The sequence below is a fragment of the Miscanthus floridulus genome, chromosome 9, assembly GCF_019320115.1.
Source record: "Miscanthus floridulus cultivar M001 chromosome 9, ASM1932011v1, whole genome shotgun sequence".
Taxonomy (NCBI): Eukaryota; Viridiplantae; Streptophyta; class Magnoliopsida; order Poales; family Poaceae; genus Miscanthus; species Miscanthus floridulus.
Genome location: NC_089588.1, coordinates 6,274,146 through 6,296,612, shown reverse-complemented (window position 1 = coordinate 6,296,612; position 22,467 = coordinate 6,274,146). Strand labels below are relative to the sequence as shown.

At 48.0% G+C, this 22,467-nt stretch overlaps 1 long non-coding RNA gene across 1 annotated transcript; it reads left to right on the top strand.

Moving 5' to 3' along the window:
• Positions 1-9,533: 9,533 nt before the first annotated feature.
• Positions 9,534-13,924, top strand: LOC136481247 (uncharacterized). Its single transcript, XR_010764659.1, has 3 exons — positions 9,534-10,074; positions 10,162-10,244; positions 13,640-13,924. It is a non-coding gene; the product is annotated as an uncharacterized lncRNA (long non-coding RNA).
• The last annotated feature ends 8,543 nt before the right edge of the window (positions 13,925-22,467 follow it).

Genomic DNA, 22,467 nt, shown 5'->3' with positions numbered 1-22,467 from the left:
CCACATGATCCGCAGCTGATCGAAGACTCTCCAACTAAGCAGTTAGATCTAAAATATACAAGGAAAGAGTAATTAGAAATCTTGAGGGCAAAATTAAGAAAAACGGAGAGATAATGGTAGACATCTCACCCATGATTCTAGCTTTAGCCCTGGCCAACCTTTCTCTCACCAGGCTGACCTTGGGGGGGATCGGTCTTCAATCATGGCCAAAGCCGATTCCTCTAGGGAGAGGCAGTTGGCTAGATGCTGGTCGGTCCGATCAATGGAGGCCAGCAGATCGTCATTATCGATCTATCACCTCAAGTAATGAGGAAGCTAGCGGTGAATTGGTGCCAAAGATGACCCCGAAGGTTGGGCGGAGCCATCCCTCTGATCCGAAGCGATGAGAGTACTCCAAGATGCATCCTCTTGGCTGTTGGCGTGATGATGCAGATCCGTTGAGGGCTTCTTCAGCAGACCTCTTGTTGTTCTCTATGACCTCGAACCTATGGAAAGGCAGGAAATATACTGAAGACGAAAAAGGATTAAGACGACGCGGGTTGTTTTTTGATCCACAGCCATAGCTCGTATATACAGCCCAAGAAAGCGAGAAGATAGATTTCAATGGAGGTGTGAAATTGAAACCAGAAATAGAAATGGATCAACACTCTAGAAATTAAGGGGACGGATATTGAAGAGATAACGGACTCGAATTTATTGCTTCCCCAGATTACAAAATATCGTGGGAAGGATACATTGACCAGAGATTAACCCACCAAGACTTCTTTGGATTGAATGGAGTCCGGATCTCCACAAGGCCAAAACTCATTGTGAGCCAAGTCACATCGGCCCATCGATAAAATTATACCAGAGAAGAGGAAAGGTCGCCCACCTAACATATGCTCAGCAGATTTCTCGGTAAATTAAGGAACTATGGGAAAGAAGCCTGAGGCTTTCCCGGTGGGCGTTTGGAGGAGCAACAAGGGGAAGGTGTCCACACATTCTAGCCCTCATAAAACATTAGAACAACTTTGTGAGCATGGAGAGAAGACTCAGGTGATATCATAAGAATTCTTCTAACCGCAATGGCTAGTTTTCTTGCTCAACGAGGCGCTAGAATAAGTGACACAATCACCCTATGCACAAGAATTATTCTAACCACTTGAGATCTTCATAAGATAGACCATGGGGGTCCAGCAGAGTCGGGAGCACTCGAAGAGGCAGATTGAAGAGAAACATGGTTGAATTGTTGAGTCACTCTCGCCATGGTCAGATAGACATTTTATAGTCGGCCTGAAAGGACGAATCCAAGTGCCTGTGAAGCAATGATGCTCTCATAAAAGTTTTGAAGCATGGGTTCATAAACTAGCATAGATGGCGACAAACAGTAGACCCCAGATAAAGATTCTTTACCCATGATTGCAGACCTATCGGGGACACAGACGTGATAATTTTGGAATAAAATTTCTTTTATCCTAAAATTGGGGGGCATGCGTTTACACCAAAATTTGGAAGAAGGGTCATAGGGACTCGAAAGCTCCCAAGATCATGTTATCAAGGAATCAATTGCATGATCAGAACCAGCTGATTCGAACGCGAAACTAGAATCGGCTTTCTTCAGATAGCGCCAGCGGATAATGATAAAGGTAATGATCGGCGCTAGGACGAGACATGTTGGACTCTACAAAAAGGGAAAGATTAGAGTCCAAGTTATCTTAAATTAGGAATGTTTTCTCTAGGTTCAAAAATTGTAATGAGTCATGCTTAGACAGGAGTCATGCATAGGACCCGGGTATAAATATCAAACCCCGGCTATTGTAAAAAACAACAATCAATCCAATATATAAGTCATTTACTTTTTCAGCTTCGGCCACCCCTTAGGAGTAGGAGTAGAGTAGATCTCGGCGAGTTCTTCAGCAAGTACGGCTGCATCGATCCGGTCGACCTCCACTGCTTGTTGTAAGTACCGTCATGGCTTATACCTCTGTTCGTATGGCCGCATCGATCCGGTCGACCTCCACTGCGACTCTGGTATAAGTTAGTTATCGATTCTTGCCTAGTTCAAGTATGGCTGCATCGATCCGGTCGACCCCCACTGTATAAACTAGATCAAGGTCAAGTTATCGGCTCTACCTTAGAATGACAGTCTTTGGTAGATTCATTAAGTTACCGATATTGCTTATTGCTTTCATTATTCATCTAAATTATAACAATATCACTCTACCCGATTGGGATTGAGCTAGATCAGCCTTATATCCTGTTTAGCCCATCGTTTGTTAATCTAAAACTGATCTAATTTGTACATTAAACGATGAGTTACGTTTATCAGCTGTTTCACATCAATCTTGATCGTGCATAGCATACGGTTAAAGCATGTTGCGTCTTGAGTAGATTTATTGGCTAGCAAAAACCGTTCCATGGCCCGTTATCACGGCCTGTGTGATTCTGCCTCACACCCCACTGTTAGCACCGTGAAGTGGGGATCGTTATTCGGTAGATCTATTCCTGATAAGGCATGACTTTAACTGTGCGCTATGTCTGAATCGGCTGTTTTAGCCGATATCGAGTGCTTTCACGAATAGTTCGCATCACGAGACCATTGAAGTAAAGATAGGTTGAAAGATGTGTTAGCCCCATGATCTTATTATTGTATTACGGCCTACATGATTCTGCCTCATGCCCCGCTGATATTAGTAATGAGTTAGGGTCGTTGAGTCTATTATTATTTTTACGGCCTACATGATTCTGCCTCAGACCCCACTGGTCATAGCGATAGATGAGATCTAACATGTTTATTAGATTTATCTTTATTAAATGGTTAAATGGTGTTGAATTATTTCTTTATATAAAAAGGGTTCGGTTGCTTGTAATCATTGGCTCAGCATAAATCAATCATTGTTGACATCTTATTGCCATTGATTAATATCTACTCAAATAACAACATTTATCTTGAATGATAACCAATTCTTCTTATACAACCCAATGAGCTTTAACCGATTTATTCTCATGAATATGCTGGAATTGACTGTTTAGTCGATCTCCTTTCATATCGGCTCTCAGAGCCGCACATTCGAGACTGTCTGGTAACACCGGCAAGTTCCGCCCTTAATTACTGATAAGTTTTCTCTCATTTTCAATTACAGGGTCAAATTAACTGGCACGTCTCGGGAGGAGTGCGCAGGATCGATCATCCCTGCGCTGAAGCTAGGCGGATCTATAACTCCATCGAGCAGACCCTTCCGGCTTGCTGCGTGTGTCCTCGGCACGGGACAAAAATTCTGTGTCGACAGAGTCGCAGCGGACGCCGGGCGTGGGTGAGGCCGACGAGCCGGGACGGCGGTGGCACGGCCGGGCACTGTAGGGGTCGGGGCCAGTGGTGGCGCTCGGCGGGCGCGGGATGGCCGACGCTCCGTGAGGTGCGTGCGGCACGGCCGGCGCGGGCGTGGTAGCCGGCGCGGCCACGGGCACGGTGGCTGGCGCGGTGGCCACCGCGGGCACGGGCGAAGTCGCGGGCGTCCGGGGGCGGGAGAGGGCGCGAGCGCGGGCGACGGCGGCGGTGCGCTGGTTGGGGCGCGAGAGAGAGAGGACGAGAGAAAGGAGGGGACGACCCATACGTAAGGCAGGTTTGGTGCCAATAACCACGGCGCCAAGCTCGACGCAAAGATCTACGGCGTCAAGCTTGACGTCAAGATCTACGGCGCCGAGCTGCCTGCTAAGTCACCGCCACGTCTGCGTCGAGTCCAAGACCTCGGCGCCGAGAAGTTTAAGCTCGGCGCTAGCAACGATGGCGCCGAGTTAAGGGTTTAGATTTTAAAATCATATCTTTAGGGACATATTTGTGAAACTTTTTCGAAAAAGAGTTAAAAAATAAAAAAAAATTTGGGCCTGCTGGGTGCAGCCATGGATCATGGATGGCATGGCCCATCGTTCGGGCATCGCCCATGCGTGGGTCTGACTCTGACTCTGCCGTGCTGCTGCGCGTAGGGACGCGAGTACGTACGCGGCATGGCAGTCCACTGCCCACCTCACATGCACACACCTCCGGGCTACGGCTACGGGTAGGTGGGCCCAGCCCACACTTGTGCACCGTGCACACACGCCTCGAGTCCAGAACGAGTTGGCGCAGTCACTGACAGGCCGGCCTCCGCAGAGGAATTGGTGCTAGGAGTGCTCGTACTCCGTACGTACCATCGCTACCGTCCAAAAACATGGATAAGGCCCACAGAAAGCTACTACTAGTACTACTGCCTTTGACAACTGACAAGTGGGCCCACGGTCGCGGTCCGACTTGTCAACCGCTGACGCCCACCATCCCTATCGACTGGTAATCTGGCACTGGCTGCATCCCATGCCACCGGGTGGGTCCCACCAGGCAGTGTCTGCAGCGGGCAGCGACGACAGGAGGTGCTGCTTCCTCCCTGTCGGGGAGCAGAGGTGCTTTGTCTCCGGCCCGCCGTCGCATTCCATCGCCATTGAACGAGGAGTGCTCGTCCGTCCTAAAAATAAAAATATCTGTTGTTTTCACTCGAGGGAAATAACTCTAATAAAATATATATTAAAAAATATTAATGTTTATGGTACATAATTGATATTATTGAAAAGATTTTTGAATCTAATTTTTAATAAATTTATTTGGAGATACAAACATTACACGTATTTTTCATAAATTGAGTCAAATTTGTGGCACAGAAACAAAAAACGACAGATAATTTAGGACAGAGGGAGTACGAGCATGCGCCTCCCGTCCCTGAACAATCACATGCTTGTCCAACTTACCAACGTGCAACAAAGAAAAGGGCCCTTTGAAACGAAGAAACTATATAAAAAATTCAAAGAAACCAGTTTATTTTAATAGTAGAAAGAAACTAGTATATATAAGGAAAAGGGCCTTCCTCTCCCTGAGCAATCCTATGGTTGCCCAACAGGCCAACGTGTCAAAAGGAAAAGGGGTCGTTGAAATAAAGAAACTATATAAAAATTTCATAGAAATTACTCCAAAGGAAACATGACATTCGAAAGGAGGCCTTAGGATTTGTTTAGCACGTCTCCATCTCTTGCTCTGGCAGCAGTTCCGCGGAGGAATTAGAGGAGCTGCACCAAGCACCTCAGAAGGAGCCTTTTTTTTATGTATGCAAAAGGAGCGGGAGCTTTTTTTTTTTTTTTTTGCATGCGGAGCAAAAGCTACAATTTCTAGCTCCTTTCTCCAGCTCCGGCTCTTCAGGAGAAGCACCTGGAGAAATAAATCTACTCCCTGTCTCTTAGAGTTGTCTTAATTTTGATCGAGTATATAGAAAAGAACATATAGATTTATGATACCAAATTAATATAATTAGATACACCATAAAATATATTTTTATAATTTGCTCATATGGAATCATAAATATAAATAAATTAGCTTAAGACAACTCTAGAAATTGGTTTATTTAGGGACGGAGGTATTGGTTAAACTTAAAAAATAATTTATTCTTGAAGAAACAAGATATGTAGTCCCTTCATCCCTCAATAAATCAATTTTTAGGGCTGTCTTATGTCATTTTTTGTTATGTTTGACCGGATTTGCTCAGCCTGGGCGTTCGGTTTTAACCGTTAATTCGGTTCGGTTTATTCGATTATAAAAAACTTCGGTTTCCAGCCTACATCACCCGTTCGGTTCTGCAGAAAACTGAAAACCACAGAATTCGGTTTCGGTTTTTTTAATTCAGTTTTCGGTTTTAACCGAATTAACCGAGACATTCTGCCAGCAGCGACAGCAATGCCAAATTATAGAAAATGAACACAAGCAATAGCAAATTACAGCACATATGATATATCAAGTCTTAAGCTGTCAAGCAAAGCAACAACCAGCAGTACAGAATTACCCAAAGTAGTGTCGGCATCTTACAGTACACAAATCAACAAGCCTCAAGACAACAGTACACAATTACAGAATTCAGTTTGTTCGATTAATCGGTTCGGTTTGAGTATAAAATCGAAGCCGAAGCCGAACACCGAACAATGCAAAACTAGAAACCGAACCGCAAACCGAAAACCGAAAAAACCAACACTTCGGTTCGGTTCGGTTTGTGGTTTGCGATAAAAAAATGCCCAGGCCGAGGATTTGCAAAAGAGAGCACAAATGTTTATGACACAAAATGGACATATAGTACAATATATTCTATGATGCATCTAATTATATTAATTTGGTTTCATAAATTTTATTTTTTTTCCTGTAAATTTGGTGATATTTTAAAAAATGGAGTTGAGATAACTCTGATAATTAATTTATTTTGAGCGAGATAACTCAACTGTTGTTCCCGTCACAAGTCCCTCACATGCACACACCTCCAGATTCTGCAGCGCCAGCGCAGGTGGGTGTCGTGTCGTTGCCCGCTTGCTTCCGTCCAAAACGGATGAGGCCCACAGAAAGGTGCATGGGCCCACCGGAGAGTAGCAACAGTATTCGCCACTGTCAACTGCCCCCCCCCCCCCCCCCCCCCCCCCCCCCCGGGGCGGTCCGCCCTGTGAACCGCGACGCAACCCTCCCGGTGGGTCCCGCAAGGCAGCTTCTGGTGCGAAGCGGGCAGGAACAACACCGATTCAGGAGGTGTTGGTTCCTCCTATTGGGGAGCAGATGTTTCAGGTGAATCCTGTTCGTTTGATTGTTTGTGTGGTTTATAAGTTGGCTGAAACTGTTTTGTTAGGAGAGAAAAACACTGTATCACAACTGATAAGCATGGCTAATACGATTAAGTGAACAAGGTGCTAAGGTCTGTTGACTCCATCATGCGGCTTTCTGTTAAGGTCTGTTTGAACTGAACGACAGCCCAACCATCCGATGCTTCTCCAACGTATAATATAAAAATGAAACAACTCTTTCGTGACCCGCTTCATATTTTCGGCCTGTTCGCTTGTTGGTTTCAGCCAAGGTTTATCAGTCAGCCAACAGTATTTTTCTCTTACAATAAACCAGTATCGATCGAATTTATCAGACTAGAGTTCAGTTTCAAATGTGTACTACTCATCGGCCCGTCATATCGCTAGTAAAACTCAGCACAGCATCTTGCCTTTTCTGTTTGCAAGCTTAAAACCCAACCATTCAGGTATAAACAAGCCCTCTGCCGAAAGCAGAGTAGCAAATACTACCACTAGTTTAGTTCGCCGGAACAGCTGGCAACACAGATGAATTAAATGTTCATCGATTCTGTTTGGTGCACCAAGCAGCTTTTGGTTTACGTTTGCTCCTATATATGCATCTGCATGCGAGTGGTTGCGTTGCGTGAGGAATTTGGATCGACAAGAGTGGAGTGAGCCCATATGAAAGCTGAATGTTAGTGCGTTCAGGATCGAACTTGCTTGTAGTTGTAGCCTTGTAGGGTCCATTGTTTTCACTGCCTATAGTTTCTCGCCAGCCAAACTTTCCGGCCTTGCTCGTGGTATTAACAGACGACCAAAGTGGGCAGCATAAAATCTAGTATAGTACTGTATTTCTGAATTCTGATAATCCTCCGTGTGTTTGGCTGTGATATTTCAGAGATAGGTTCCAGTTAAACCTTAATTTATATAAGCTGACAAACAATGTTCAGAATCTGCCTCATACTATATGTTATGATTAGAGTCTCATATTGTTATCCATAATGTACTAATTCCACTCTAAACTATTCTGCAGGTACCTGTATGCAAACCTGAATGAGTGAATGACAGCGGACAGCTCACCTGCTAAACGATTGACTACTATAATTGCTAACCTTCTTTTAGATGCTTACTTAAAATGGGAGTCCACAACGAGGTCAAGGCGCCACTACAACACACCACCCATCAGTTGCCATTTCAAAATGAAGTTGTAACCAAAGTGAGCCTCCATGCCTGCATGCACGCACGCAATCTCTGTCTGAACATGATGTGCTATATAATAACAATCATTCTGTAGTAGTTATTATGTACTATTCAAGAAGATGTGACACCCCACAAGGCCACAATGTGTTGTCGCTGCCAAAGTTAATGTGGGCTGGAGCCTGGAGGCTGATTGTATCATATCATTAGATGATGAGAAAGAATGATTAAGCTGTTCTTAATTATTTGTTCCTGTTTGATATATACTCCTCCTCTACTTCCTGTTTGGCTGCCAGGGTATCTCTGGGCCTACTGTCGCTATCAGGGTATCAGGTTTGCTGGACGGCATTGCTCACACTACTACAGACACTTATTTGTAAATATAAGCTGCTTTTATCACAAGCAGTGCAGACTACTACAGGAAGCAATCCTGCAAAGAGGATATAATGCATGAATTCAATTTTCACACATGATTTAAGTAGTCGTCAGTCGATGTTTGTTCTATGAATAGTTAAACTTTGCTTGAGGCAAACAGGGAGATTAGGATATATATAGGCGCAATTAGAAAAGAAAGACTGCATATGGTCAGCTTACAAGAATAATAACCTAATAATGAATAAAGAGGAATCGTGCAGCACCCATCAGGTGCTTTCCGCGGTCAATAAAGCCAAAACCATGCCTGTGACCCAAGTTAATTCACGTTTTAAAAAAAAATCCAATACACACGTAATATGTGCAAGATCATCATTAGAACCATCATAAGGACACACCTGGATCACAAAAACATGACCCTTTTTCTGGTGCAGATGGGTGCAAACAACACATAAAACTCTTTATACTTCAGGCATATTGCGTTGTTGGTTGTGGTCGCTGCAAAGAGAATGTTGTTGAGGTGATGGGGAGTTAAGGTCCGATTTAGGGCTTGTTTGGATGATTATGTGTGTTGGAGTGGATTATAGTAAAAATTAAATTAAGCTCTACTATAATTCATTTTAATACATATGGCTTAGGGTGAATACACGTGCATCTAAATCTAAATAAGGTAGTAAAGATTTGATACACATGAAAAAACGAATTTCACAATAAAACAGATTAAAATATACTACTAAACACAAAAAGCTAAAAATATCATATATATACTATTGTGAAATACTTGGTTGTATTAGCATTGACCATTTTTTTGATTGGAAATAAATGGTGGAAGAAACCCAGGAAGAGACGTAGGCAAGTTAACCCAATCAAACACACTTTTACAGGGCTTAAACATATATGTTATATGGGCTACGATTGGGCTAAAACCTATTCGTTATACGATTGGACAACTGAGCTGGTGCAGGGGAGAGAAAAATTGGGCCTACCAACTAGAAGCCCTACTAACTGGCGGGGCCAGATGGGCGAAGCATACTTTAGCATCATAGGCTTGGTCCAGCCCGGCCCATAGCGTTTTTTTTTTGAAACTCATAGCGTTGTTTTTGAAAGGGACCATTACCCTGCTAATCCACCGACTTTTTCTTCGCTAAACCCCCCCCCCCCCCCCACCCCCCCACCAAAAAAAAAAAATCCCTGTTGAGATGCCACCCTTTCCTACACTCCAGAAAATATACCCATAAAGATCACATCTTTCAAACGAACGGTCCAGATTCTATTCTAAGCCTTCTCTCTTACTCACTAAAATGAATGGCCAAGATCTTGTTTGTGTATGTTACTCCTCGTCCCTTCTGACTCCCCCGCGCAAGAACCATCCACGAGTCACGTACGTGCCGCGACATCTCCGGCGGCCGGCACTGCTCTCCTCCAGGCCTCGCCCTCGATCCGCGATCGCGCACGCGCACGCGCTCTGCACGACCCGCCGCCCCACGACGCCGGTGGAGCATCGGACCAGGACGCCGGTGTTGGTCAGCAGCCGCCCCACCATCGGGTGGTGTCCGCGTCCGCGTGAACGTCTCCAGGCCCTGCGGCATCGCGCCTCCATCCCCGTCTCCAGGATCCGCGGCATCGCGTCTCCGTTCCCATCTCCAGGACCCGCGCCACCTCCATCGCGTGGTGTTCGTGATCGGATTGGTCTCCAGGATCCGCGGCATCGCGTCTCCGTTCCCATCTCCAGGACCCGCGCCACCTCCATCGCGTGGTGTTCGTGATCGGATCGGTCTCCAGTACGCCGGATTACCTCCGACCAGATCGGATCATCAGGACGCCGGTGTTGTTCAGTAGCCGCCCCACCATCGCGTGAACGGCTCAGGTGTGGCGGCCGAGCGGTGGGCGTTGGCATCCACACGGCTGCCGCAGGTGCGTGGCTCTCTGCTATCACATATATGCAGATACCCTATTCGATGAAATGTCTGAATGGTGTGGATGCTTTTCTTTTTATAACAGGATCTTCTTTAATTGGGTTCAAAATCTAGCCTTGCTGAAGTCAATATGTCTAATTTCGTTCAACAAAGCTTCGAGTTGCAGTGGTAAACTATATACACAACTCTATCCATCTAGTCCTAGTACAACTGCTATGCTGCTACAGTGACTAGATGAGACATTAGGACTAACTCTGGCGCCTGCCCCTGCTGTGGCTATAGTAAGGCAAGTGAGCCGTTCAGCGCCTGTCCCTGCAGCGGCTACAGTAGCACAACAGGGAGCCTTTTCGGTGCCGCATTTCCCTGCCGTGTGTTCACACAAGGAAGCAGTAGATTATCTAACAATTCTTCCCCTAATCATTCTGCTAACCCTTGAACCCTCTCCATGCCAATCATCTCCTTCAGCTCTGTGAACCGAAGACGGTCGAGCGGCTTGGTGAGGACGTCCGCGAGTTGCCGACCAGTTTCGACGAACTCGATGACGATCTGTCCTACATCGACACAGTCCTTGAGGAAGTAGAACTTAACATCGATGTGCTCGCTCCGGTCATGGAGAACCAGATTCTTCGCGAGGGCGATGATGGGCTGATTGTCCACCATCAGTGCTGGTGGGTGAGCTTCCACACCGGTTAGCTCGCCCAGCAGCCGGCGCAGCCACACAACTTGGTACACCACTATGGCCGCCGCTACGTACTCTGCTTCACACGTAGATAGCGCCACTACCTTCTGTTTCAGCAACAACCATGAAATTGGAGCCGACCCGAGGAAGACGAGCATGCTAGAGGTGCTCCACCGACCGTCGATGTCCACCGCCATGTCTGCATCGCTGAACACAGTGAGTTGCAGCCTACTTCCGTTGGTCTTGGGGAAGACGATCTCCTGATCCACCGTCCCTTGATGTAGCGCTGTAGCCGCTTCACCGCAGCCTAGTGATCCTCTCTAGGATCCTCCATGAAGCGGCTAACGTAGCCCACGGCGAACGCAATGTCCAGCCTCGTGTGGACTAGGTAGCGCAGACCGCCGACGATGCTCCAGTAGAGTGTTGCATCTACCTTCGCCGTGGTACTGGTCTTCGTCAGCTTGAGCCGCTCCTCCATTGGAGTTACGCACGGCTTGCACTTAGCTATGCCGCTCCGCTCCAATAGCTTTGAGGCGTACGCGCTCTGACCGAGCGTGCACTACTAGAGAACAGACTTTAGAACGATGTCCTAATTTGGCATTAGCCTCGGTATTTTTTGCCTCTGGGACTAGAGAGGCTTTAGTCCCGGTTGGTGTCTCCAACCGAGACTAAAGGTCCCTACCCAACGGCTAAACCGGGACCAAAAGTCCTCCAACCTTTAGTCCCGGTTGGTAATACCAATCCAGACTAAAGGTAAATGTAACACCCCGGTGTTACATTGTAATGTTTTACTAAAACATCGCAGGAGCATTATGTATATGTGCATATGTGTGTAAATTGGAGTATAAATCAATATACGACATTTGAAACGTTTATCCGAAACGGGAAATAAATGTTAAGTTTCATGTCGCTTAATATTGTCTAGTATTCTAAATGAATTGTTATCAAATAAAAATGATGTAGAGCGTGTATGTGAACTTTATTAAAATTTGTAGTACGTACTCAGTAGGCGACAATGGAACATGTAAGTCGGAATTGGAATTCGACGCGAAACCGTTCGAAGTTTAAGTCATTTCGCGTAAGTTATAAATGGGTCGACGAAGCCACTTTTGGTAATTTGTAGAAAACCCGTGCACGTCATCTGCTTCGGACAAGCCATCACTGACCATGGTCACCACTGTGCCTTGGTTGCCTGCCACCGCACGCAAGCACACTGTGCACGAGACCTATCAGCTCTGCACTCGCGTGGGTCGACCGCGCGGACAGTCGCCTGGGCACGTCTCAATGTTTCCCGTCGTCATGTGCACGCGTACCTTGCGTTAATAACCGTGGATGTGCCAACGCCACTGTCTCCGCTGTCGCCAGGACCGACGGGACCTCTCGTTTTAAATTCACCATGACCGTAGCGCGTTAATGAAATTCGCCGCGTCCGTGGCTCCGCGAGACAGCCAGCAGCTTGATTGACACCACCTTGCCCATTGTAGCACCTCACTGTGCTTCAATTTTGGAGCACAGCTCCGCCTGCTCCATAAGAACGAGGTGAACTGCGCCGTCGTCCATCCACTGAACCAGAGCATACCATTTCAATCCACCACACTGCTAGCTTCTCCTTCAGCTGTGCATCGCTCTGCCCACTCATTCGAAGCTCCACTGCCCAGTAGCATCCTCTCCGTGGCCGGCGGAACCACGTCCCGAGCAGAGCAGAGCAAGCAGAGCAGCGACGGTGCGTTACTGCTGTTATTAGCTTGTTGATGTCATCTTGACGTCACCCCTACGTCACATGTGTTTTGTGGCCGCTTTCATGTAGGAAAATAAAGCCGTAATACGTTGAAATACGCCTCTGTGGGCTGCTGCCGCTTGCTGGGCCGCGCTGCTCGCGCTGGTCACCTGCTGCCGCGCTGGGCCGGCCTGCCAGCCCGCTGCTGGCGCCTGCGCCGCGCGCTGTTGGGCCGCGCGCACTCGCCCGCGCCGGCCGCTGCCGCTACCGCGCCTGCGCCCGCGCTTGCTTCCGCGCTGGCCGTGCCCGCTGCTGGGCCGCCCCGCCGCGCTGGCCGCTGGGCCACGCCCGCCGTGCCGCGCGCCTGCGCCCTGCCGCGCTGGCCCACTGCCGCTGCCGCGCCCGCCCGCCTGCCAGCCCGCCCGCGCACCGCGCCGCGCTCGGCCTGCCTGCCGCTGCCGCGCCAGCTGCCGCCTGCTGGGCCACGCGCTCGCTGCCGCGCTGGGCCGCGCCCGCGCTCGCGCCTGCTGGGCCGCGCCCGCGCTCGCTCCTGCTGGGCCGCGCCCGAGTCGCTGTGGGCCGCGAATGTGAATACGTTTTCTTAAGATCCAGAAGCATAGAAATGATTATTCAATTTAGTTTCAAGCTAACTTCGATAATTAGTAGTAAATTGCATGGTTGTCCAAAAATAGCGAAACCAGGTTCGTTAGGTTCGCAAAAATACAATCTACTTATTAGTACAGTTAGATTGCAGTTAGCTATTATGATGATAGGTTCATAAATTTTAATTAGCGAGCTTAGCATTATATAGATTAATAATTGTAGGAATTATTGTGGTAAATCGGTAATAGTTTTATCTTTGAAAATTTTACAGTAGGTTCACTAGGATATCGTGTACTTGCTGTAAATTTTATAGCCTTAGAACGAGTTGTTAGATAGAGTAGCTATTGCCTTTGCTTTATCGTATATAGCGTAAACTAGCATTAGGGGTAAGAATAGCTGTAGTTGCTATAACAATAATGATACTTCGAAATGGTTATCGGTGACAATAGGTAGCCTAGTACCGTGGTCAATATCCATAGCTTAGTAGCTAAATCAATGTACTTTTATTTTAAGAGCTGCTGTTGTTATATTCCTAAGCATTGCATCATCATTTCATGCATGTAGATCACGAGCTGATAGACTTCGTGCCCGTCGTCGAGCCGGAGTACGACGAGGTGATCGAGGAGTACGAGGAGGAGATCTTCGCACAGGAGGAAGCCCAAGCGCCTGTTGGTGCTGACTTTGCTGACCCGGCACCTGCCCAAGGCAAGCCCCGGTGCATAACCCTATTTTTAAATGATCACTGAATATATTTATATGATATGCATTTACGTTACAGGCATTTTATGGAAACTACATGCATAGATATATCCACCATGAGTCCTACTAGTGCAGGTCGAGTAGCTGCCATGCTCAGGATGTCGGTAGCGTGAGTAACCTGCCGTTACTCGCAAATAGGTGATTACACTATGATATCATGATGAAATAATGGGAAGGAAAAATGGTGACCGGACAGGGATATGGATTTGGTACTGGTGGGTGTGAGGGGTTGTGTCCTGCGGCCAACAGGGCATAGCTCGGTTACACTTTTTTCCCTGTCTGTGTCGATTAAGGACCGGTCGTTGCATATGACTCTAGGCAAGTCACAGACTATTGTCCCGAGCACATACTTGGGTATGGGCGTAGGGAAGACTTGCTGCTCTCTTGTCACGGATCCGGCTCTTTCTGGACCGACTGATGGGAAGAGGAGGTGGTGGAGGTCCTTGCGCCGCACTGAGTCCGGGATTCAGAGGCGGGGGCTTGGAGTCCAAGTTTGGACGGGGACCTGGACACCCGGGACAGGAGAGTGGTGGGTTAGTCCTGCTTGTGCCTGGGGTACAAGCAGGGCGTGTGTCTTCGGGGCACCCAGCTGGGTACATTGATTCGCGAATCGCCGGGTTATCCGGTACGGCTTGTCTGCGGTTTAGCACCGTAGTAAGAACTGGAAGTGAAAAAGGAGAAGGAACAATATCGATTGCTCAACCCTTGCTTGAAAGTAGAACAGGTGCTTATATAGATTGACTAGATAAAAACTTAATCCGGCTGATGATAATAATGTATCAATAAGGACTCACTATTAGTATTGCTTTTTGCTAAAAGAGAACCAACAACCATAAAGCCTAGCATATTCCTTGGAGTCGGGAAAGTATTCCCACTGATCGGATAAGTCTTGCGAGTACATTGTGTACTCAGGGTTTATTTACCCCTGTTGCAGGTGATGCTTGAGGAGTTCCTTGTGTGGAGGATCCATCTGGTGGGCTCAGACGGAATCCTCGTTATCTTATCGCTAGATGTTATCTTTTAATCTTCCGCTGTTTATCATTCCGCACTATGTATTTGGTATTGTAATAATGTACTTTTAAGAAACTCTAAGGTATGAGATGGACTTATGTTGTAACTCGTTTTCATTATTGGATCCTTGGGATAAATGTGGATCTTTCGGGTTCTCCCCCGGGGTGTGCCCGACGGATACCGCTCGTTGTAGTTGCTTTCGGAGTGCTTAGGGTCTGGTGGAAGACGAGCACCTCCGTAAGTATGCTATTTCGGGTGGTTCTGCCACAGTTGGTACCAGAGCCAATAATGGTCATGAGTTCCTCACTCTGTTACAAAACTAAAAGTTTGACCAACAAAAGTTTTGCGAAAAGTAGGATGCGATTAAGTTAAGTTATATAAGTATAAGCCCTAGCTATATGGTGTATCTAGGATAGCGGCACTGGTTTTATCTAATCAGTTTTCTGCAGGTACACTGACTTACGTTGCGTAAGAAATCGCTTAGTATACGGAAAGTGAGTGTGCGATGTGCCGAAAATGTTACGAACGCCGCTATATTCCGGCTTGAGTGAACGCATAGGTCGAAGCATGCATCATATAATAGCATCTTACTTGAACTAGGAATCCCCCTTCACGTATAATGAAAGTAGTAAATTGGTAGAACTAACTTAATGAATGCTTTAATAAATGTGCTGCCATTTCTTTAATCCCTGGATCCTGATCAGGAAGGTGTCCTAATGGTTGGTTCGTCTCTCTTACAGATGAATCTGAGGTCCGGACGTGGGAGCACTAGTTCGGGAGCGGCCAACGAGGGCCATGGTGACAGTGGTCGGGCCTTTGAGCGTGACGATGAGGGAGCTCGGGAGGTTCCACCTTTGGTTCCTCATCCTTTCCCGCCGCCGCCACCCGCCTCCGCCGTTGTCCGCCGCGGAGGTCATGGTGGAGTTATTGGCTGCTCGTCAGGAGACAGCTCGTGCCATGGAGATTATGGCACAGGCCATCGCGGGTCTCGCCCGTGGAGGCCCCGGAGGCAACGGTGGGAATGGGGGTGGTGCTCGCCGTCCTGAGGGACAGTCCTCTTACCAGGACTTCCTCAAGACCCACCCGCCCACGTTCACACCGTCGGATGATCCGTTGGAGGCGGAGCACTGGCTTCGCACACTGGAGCAGAAGTTTCGACTGCTTGGAGTGGCCAACGAGCAGAAGGTGCACTTTGCATCACAGCAGCTTTTGGGGTCCGCAGGTGCCTGGTGGGAGACTTTCCAGGCCACGGAGCTGCCGGATCACCCGGCAACGTGGCAGGAGTTCTCCACCGCCTTCCGCGAGTTCTTCATACCTGCTGGTGTTATCCACCAGAAGGTGACCGAGTTCATGGAGCTGCGTCAGGGGAGCAGAACGGTAATGGAGTATGTGACCCAGTTTAACCACTTGGCTCAGTATGCTGGTAGTCAGGTGGATACGGATGACAAGAAGAAGGATCGCTTCTTTCACGGTCTCACACCTGCTCTTCAGGAGAAACTGTACCTGGGGAACTATCAGACCTTTGGGGCTCTGATGAACGCCGCCATTGCTCTTGAGGGTTTTCAGCGGGCATCTCAGGCGGATTGGAAGCGGAGGAGGGTGGCAGCTGGGTCCTCCAGCCACCCTCATACTCAGAAGGTGCAAATTGTTAGGCGGGGGCCCTATCAACCATCCGGCGGGCCTCCGTTCCGGTCACCCCAGCAGACATCACATACTTCTGCTACTCAGTACAAGGCACCTCAGCAGCAGGTGCAGCCTCAGCAGACTCAGGGACAGCAGGTCCCACCTCGTCAGGGATTCGGGAACAAGCCTGGTGCTTGTTTCAAGTGTGGCAAGGAGGGCCACTATGCCAGGGAGTGTCCTCAGCAGCAGACAGCTCAACCGTCTCAGCCATCTGCAAATTCCAGGCTGATTAAGAGGATTTTTATCAAGAGGAAGGTGCCCAGCAGATCTGGTCAAGTGCACTTCACGGATGCTTAGCAAGTTGTGCAGCAGGAGACAGTCATGGCTGGTATGTTCACCATCGATTCCCATCCAGCTTTGGTGTTGTTTGATTATGGTGCATCACATTCCTTTATGAGCATGGGGTTTGTAGAGCGGCACAACTTATCACTATTGGCTATACCGTATGCCTATAAGATCCGTACTGCGGGTTCTCAAATGTTCATCAATACCCGCACGGATACAGTAAGTTTGGTATTAGCCACCCACACTTACCGTCTACAGTTCATGATAATGCCTGGGCAAGGCATTGATGTTATTCTTGGAATGAACTGGTTGCGGGCGTATGGGGTAGTATTGGATATAAAGAGAAGAAGTGTAGAGTTACGGCTTCCGTCTTCTGAGGATAGGATGTCTCTCATCATACCCTCAGAACCGGTCTTACCTGTTGCTGCCCATGCTGAAGCCGTTCCTGATCTTACCTCCATTCCAGTAGTATGTGAGTTCCCAGATGTTTTCCCTGAAGATCTTCCTGGATTGCCACCGGACCGTGAGGTAGAATTCTCCATTGAGCTTGAGCCTGGTACTGCTCCTATCTCTAGGCGTCCGTACCGCATGGCTCCGAGAGAACTGGCAGAAATGAAGAAACAACTGGAGGAGTTGATGGACAAGGGTTTCATCCGCCCAAGTTCTTCACCTTGGGGTTGCCCTGCAATTTTCGTGAAGAAGAAGGATGGTACTCTGCGGATGTGTGTGGATTACCGCCCTCTCAATACGGTAACAGTTAAGAACAAGTATCCCTTGCCCCGCATAGATACTTTGTTTGATCAGTTAGCTGGTGCCATGGTGTTCTCGAAGATAGATCTCCGATCGGGCTACCATCAGATCAAGATCAGGCCACAGGATATACCAAGGACAGCTTTCTCTACTAGGTATGGGTTGTATGAGTACCTAGTGATGTCTTTCGGTCTCACCAATGCCCCGGCTTTCTTCATGTACCTGATGAACTCAGTTTTCATGCCGGAGCTGGATAAGTTTGTGGTAGTTTTCATTGATGACATCTTAATCTATTCCAAGAATGAGGAAGAGCATGCCCGTCACCTCCGGATAATACTGACTCGGCTAAGGGAGCACCAGCTGTATGCTAAGTTTAGCAAGTGTGAGTTTTGGTTAGATCGAGTGCAGTTTTTGGGACATGTGTTGACACCTGAAGGCGTTTCTGTAGATCCCAGCAAGGTGCAAGATGTATTAGATTGGAAGTCTCCTAGGTCTGTACACCAGATCCGTCAGTTCCTTGGGCTAGCTGGATACTATCGACGTTTCATCCCTGATTTCTCCAAGATAGCCCAGCCCATGACTAAGCTGCTCCAGAAAGAAGCTAAGTTTGTTTGGAGTCCAGCTTGTGAAGAAGCTTTTCAGTCCCTGAAGACTTTTCTGACCACTGCTCCTGTATTGGCTCAACCTGATATTGAGAGGCCCTTTGATGTTTACTGTGATGCCTCGAAGACGGGTTTGGGGTGTGTGCTTATGCAAGAGGGGCGTGTGATAGCTTATGCTTCGCGCCAACTGAAGAAGCACGAGGTGAACTACCCTACCCATGATTTAGAGCTAGCTGCTGTAGTTCACTCTCTGAAGATTTGGAGGCATTATTTGTTGGGCAACAAAGTGCACATCTTCACTAACCACAAGAGCCTTAAGTATATTTTCACTCAGTCTGAGTTGAACATGAGACAAAGGAGATGGTTAGAGTTGATCAAGGACTATAATTTGGAAGTCCACTACCATCCAGGAAAAGCCAACGTGGTAGCTGATGCCTTAAGTCGTAAGTCGCATCAGGTTGAGGAAATACCCTTGTCACTTCACCACACAGAGGTGCTAGCTCATATTGCATTGACATCAGAATTGCTGGAGCAAATTATTCGGGAGCAGAAGGAAGACCCCGAAGAGATTCCTCACATCAAGAAGTTGCTAGCTGAAGGACGTGGAACTCATTTTAGCATTGATGATATGGGAGTCGTGAGATACAAGAATAGATTGGTGGTTCCGTCTAATGAGGAGCTGAAGAGGAAGATTCTAAAAGAAGCCCATCATTCCAAGCTGTCTATCCACCCTGGTAGCAACAAGATGTACCATGATCTACGTCAACTGTACTGGTGGTCTTACATGAAGCAAGATATCACCCAGTTTGTTGCAGAGTGTGACACTTGTGGTAGAATCAAGGCAGATCATATGCGTACTCCTAGATATCTGCAGCCCTTGCTCATTCCTGTTTGGAAATGGGAGGATATTTCCCTAGATTTCATTGTGGGTTTACCCCGCACCTCCTCTGGCTTTGATTCTATTTGGGTCATTGTGGACCGTCTCACCAAGTCTGCCCACTTCCTTCCAGTGGACACTAGATACAATGCAAAGAAGTATGCGGAGTTATACTTTGATCGGATTGTGACCCTACATGGAGTTCCTCTCACCATCATCTCTGATAGAGGGTCAGTTTTTGTCTCTCGTTTCTGGGAGAAACTCCAGGAGTGTTTGGGTACTCGTCTTCTCAGAAGCTCGGCATACCACCCACAGACTGATGGTCAAACTGAAAGGGTGAACCAGGTGCTCAAGGATATGCTACGGGCTTGTACCATCTCTTTTCCTAAGAAGTGGGATCATTGTTTAAAGCTGGCAGAATTTTCTTATAATAACAGTTATCAAGAGAGTATCCGCATGGCACCATTTAAAGCTTTATATGGACAAAAGTGTAGGACGCCACTAAACTGGGTTGAAGTAGGAGATCGTGGGTACTTCAGGCCTGATTTCATAAAGGAGGCCCGAGAGAAAGTAAATATAATTCGTGAACACTTGAAGGCAGCTCAGAGTCGACAGAAGGCTTACGCAGACAAGCGAAGAAGACCTTTGGAATTTGCAGCTGGAGATTTTGTGTATCTCAAGGTATCTCCTATGAGAGGGGTACATCGGTTTGGTGTCCATGGCAAGTTAGCCCCTCGGTATGTGGGTCCATACAAGGTGTTGCAGCAGTGTGGTCCCGTTGCTTATCGTCTCCAACTCCCGGAAATTCTCTCGGCAGTTCACAATGTATTTCACGTCTCGCAACTGAAGAAATGCCTACGAGTTCCTGAAGAATCTGTGGAAATAGAAGGACTTCCGCTCTAAACCTGATCTGTCTTATGTGGAGCATCCTATAAAAATCTTGGATGGGAAGGAGAGAGTGACCAGGAACAGGGTGATAAAGTTTTACAAGGTGAAATGGCAAAACCATTCAGTGGACGAAGCCACCTGGGAGCAAGAGAGCTACTTAGCAAAGCATTACCCCCATCTCCTCTCTGGGTCGGATAGTTAGTGTTGCGCCAAATATATTTTCCCTGTCTCTTTCTCACACTAGGCACATAAATCTCGGGTCGAGATTTTCTTTTAGGGGGGTAGATTTGTAACACCCCGGTATTACATTGTAATGTTTTACTAAAACATCGCAGGAGCATTATGTATATGTGCATATGTGTGTAAATTGGAGTATAAATCAATATACGACATTTGAAACGTTTATCCGAAACGGGAAATAAATGTTAAGTTTCATGTCGCTTAATATTGTCTAGTATTCTAAACAAATTGTTATCAAATAAAAATGATGTAGAGCGTGTATGTGAACTTTATTAAAATTTGTAGTACGTACTCAGTAGGCGACAATGGAACATGTAAGTCGGAATTGGAATTCGACGCGAAACCGTTCGAAGTTTAAGTCATTTCACGTAAGTTATAAATGGGTCGACGAAGCCACTTTTGGTAATTTGTAGAAAAACCCGTGCACGTCATCTGCTTCGGACAAGCCATCACTGACCATGGTCACCACTGTGCCTTGGTTGCCTGCCACCGCACGCAAGCACACTGTGCACGAGTCCTATCAGCTCTGCACTCGCGTGGGTCGACCGCGCGGACAGTCGCCTGGGCACGTCTCAATGTTTCCCGTCGTCATGTGCACGCGTACCTTGCGTTAATAACCGTGGATGTGCCAACGCCACTGTCTCCGCTGTCGCCAGGACCGACGGGACCTCTCGTTTTAAATTCGCCATGACCGTAGCGCGTTAATGAAATTCGCCGCGTCCGTGGCTCCGCGAGACAGCCAGCAGCTTGATTGACACCACCTTGCCCATTGTAGCACCTCACTGTGCTTCAATTTTGGAGCACAGCTCCGCCTGCTCCATAAGAACGAGGTGAACTGCGCCGTCGTCCATCCACTGAACCAGAGCATACCATTTCAATCCACCACACTGCTAGCTTCTCCTTCAGCTGTGCATCGCTCTGCCCACTCATTCGAAGCTCCACCGCCCAGTAGCATCCTCTCCGTGGCCGGCGGAACCACGTCCCGAGCAGAGCAGAGCAAGCAGAGCAGCGACGGTGCGTTACTGCTGTTATTAGCTTGTTGATGTCATCTTGACGTCACCCCTACGTCACATGTGTTTTGTGGCCGCTTTCATGTAGGAAAATAAAGCCGTAATACGTTGAAATACGCTCTGTGGGCTGCTGCCGCTTGCTGGGCCGCGCTGCTCGCGCTGGGCCGGCCTGCCAGCCCGCGCTGGCGCCTGCGCCGCGCGCTGTTGGGCCGCGCGCACTCGCCCGCGCCGGCCGCTGCCGCTGCCGCTGCCCGCGGCCTGCGCCCGTGCTTGCTTCCGCGCTGGGCCGTGCCCGCTGCTGGGCCGCCCGCCCCGCTGGCCGCTGGGCCACGCCCGCCGCTGCCGCGCCCGCCCGCCTGCCCAGCCCGCAGCGCCGCCGCGCCGCGCTCGGCCTGCCTGCCGCTGCCGCGCCAGCTGTCGCCTGCTGGGCCACGCGCTCGCTGCCGCGCTGGGCCGCGCCCGCGCTCGCGCCTGCTGGCCGCGCCCGCGCTGGCGCTGCTGGGCTGCGCCCGAGTCGCTGTGGGCCGCGACTGTGAATACGTTTTCTTAAGATCCAGAAGCATAGAAATGATTATTCAATTTAGTTTCAAGCTAACTTCGATAATTAGTAGTAAATTGCATGGTTGTCCAAAAATAGCAAAACCAGGTTCGTTAGGTTCGCAAAAATACAATCTACTTATTAGTACAGTTAGATTGCAGTTAGCTATTATGATGATAGGTTCATAAATTTTAATTAGCGAGCTTAGCATTATATAGATTAATAATTGTAGGAATTATTGTGGTAAATCGGTAATAGTTTTATCTTTGAAAATTTTACAGTAGGTTCACTAGGATATCGTGTACTTGCTGTAAATTTTATAGCCTTAGAACGAGTTGTTAGATAGAGTAGCTATTGCCTTTGCTTTATCGTATATAGCGTAAACTAGCATTAGGGGTAAGAATAGCTGTAGTTGCTATAACAATAATGATACTTCGAAATGGTTATCGGTGACAATAGGTAGCCTAGTACCGTGGTCAATATCCATAGCTTAGTAGCTAAATCAATGTACTTTTATTTAAGAGCTGCTGTTGTTATATTCCTAAGCATTGCATCATCATTTCATGCATGTAGATCACGAGCTGATAGACTTCGTGCCCGTCGTCGAGCCGGAGTACGACGAGGTGATCGAGGAGTACGAGGAGGAGATCTTCGCACAGGAGGAAGCCCAAGCGCCTGTTGGTGCTGACTTTGCTGACCCGGCACCTGCCCAAGGCAAGCCCCGTGCATAACCCTATTTTTAAATGATC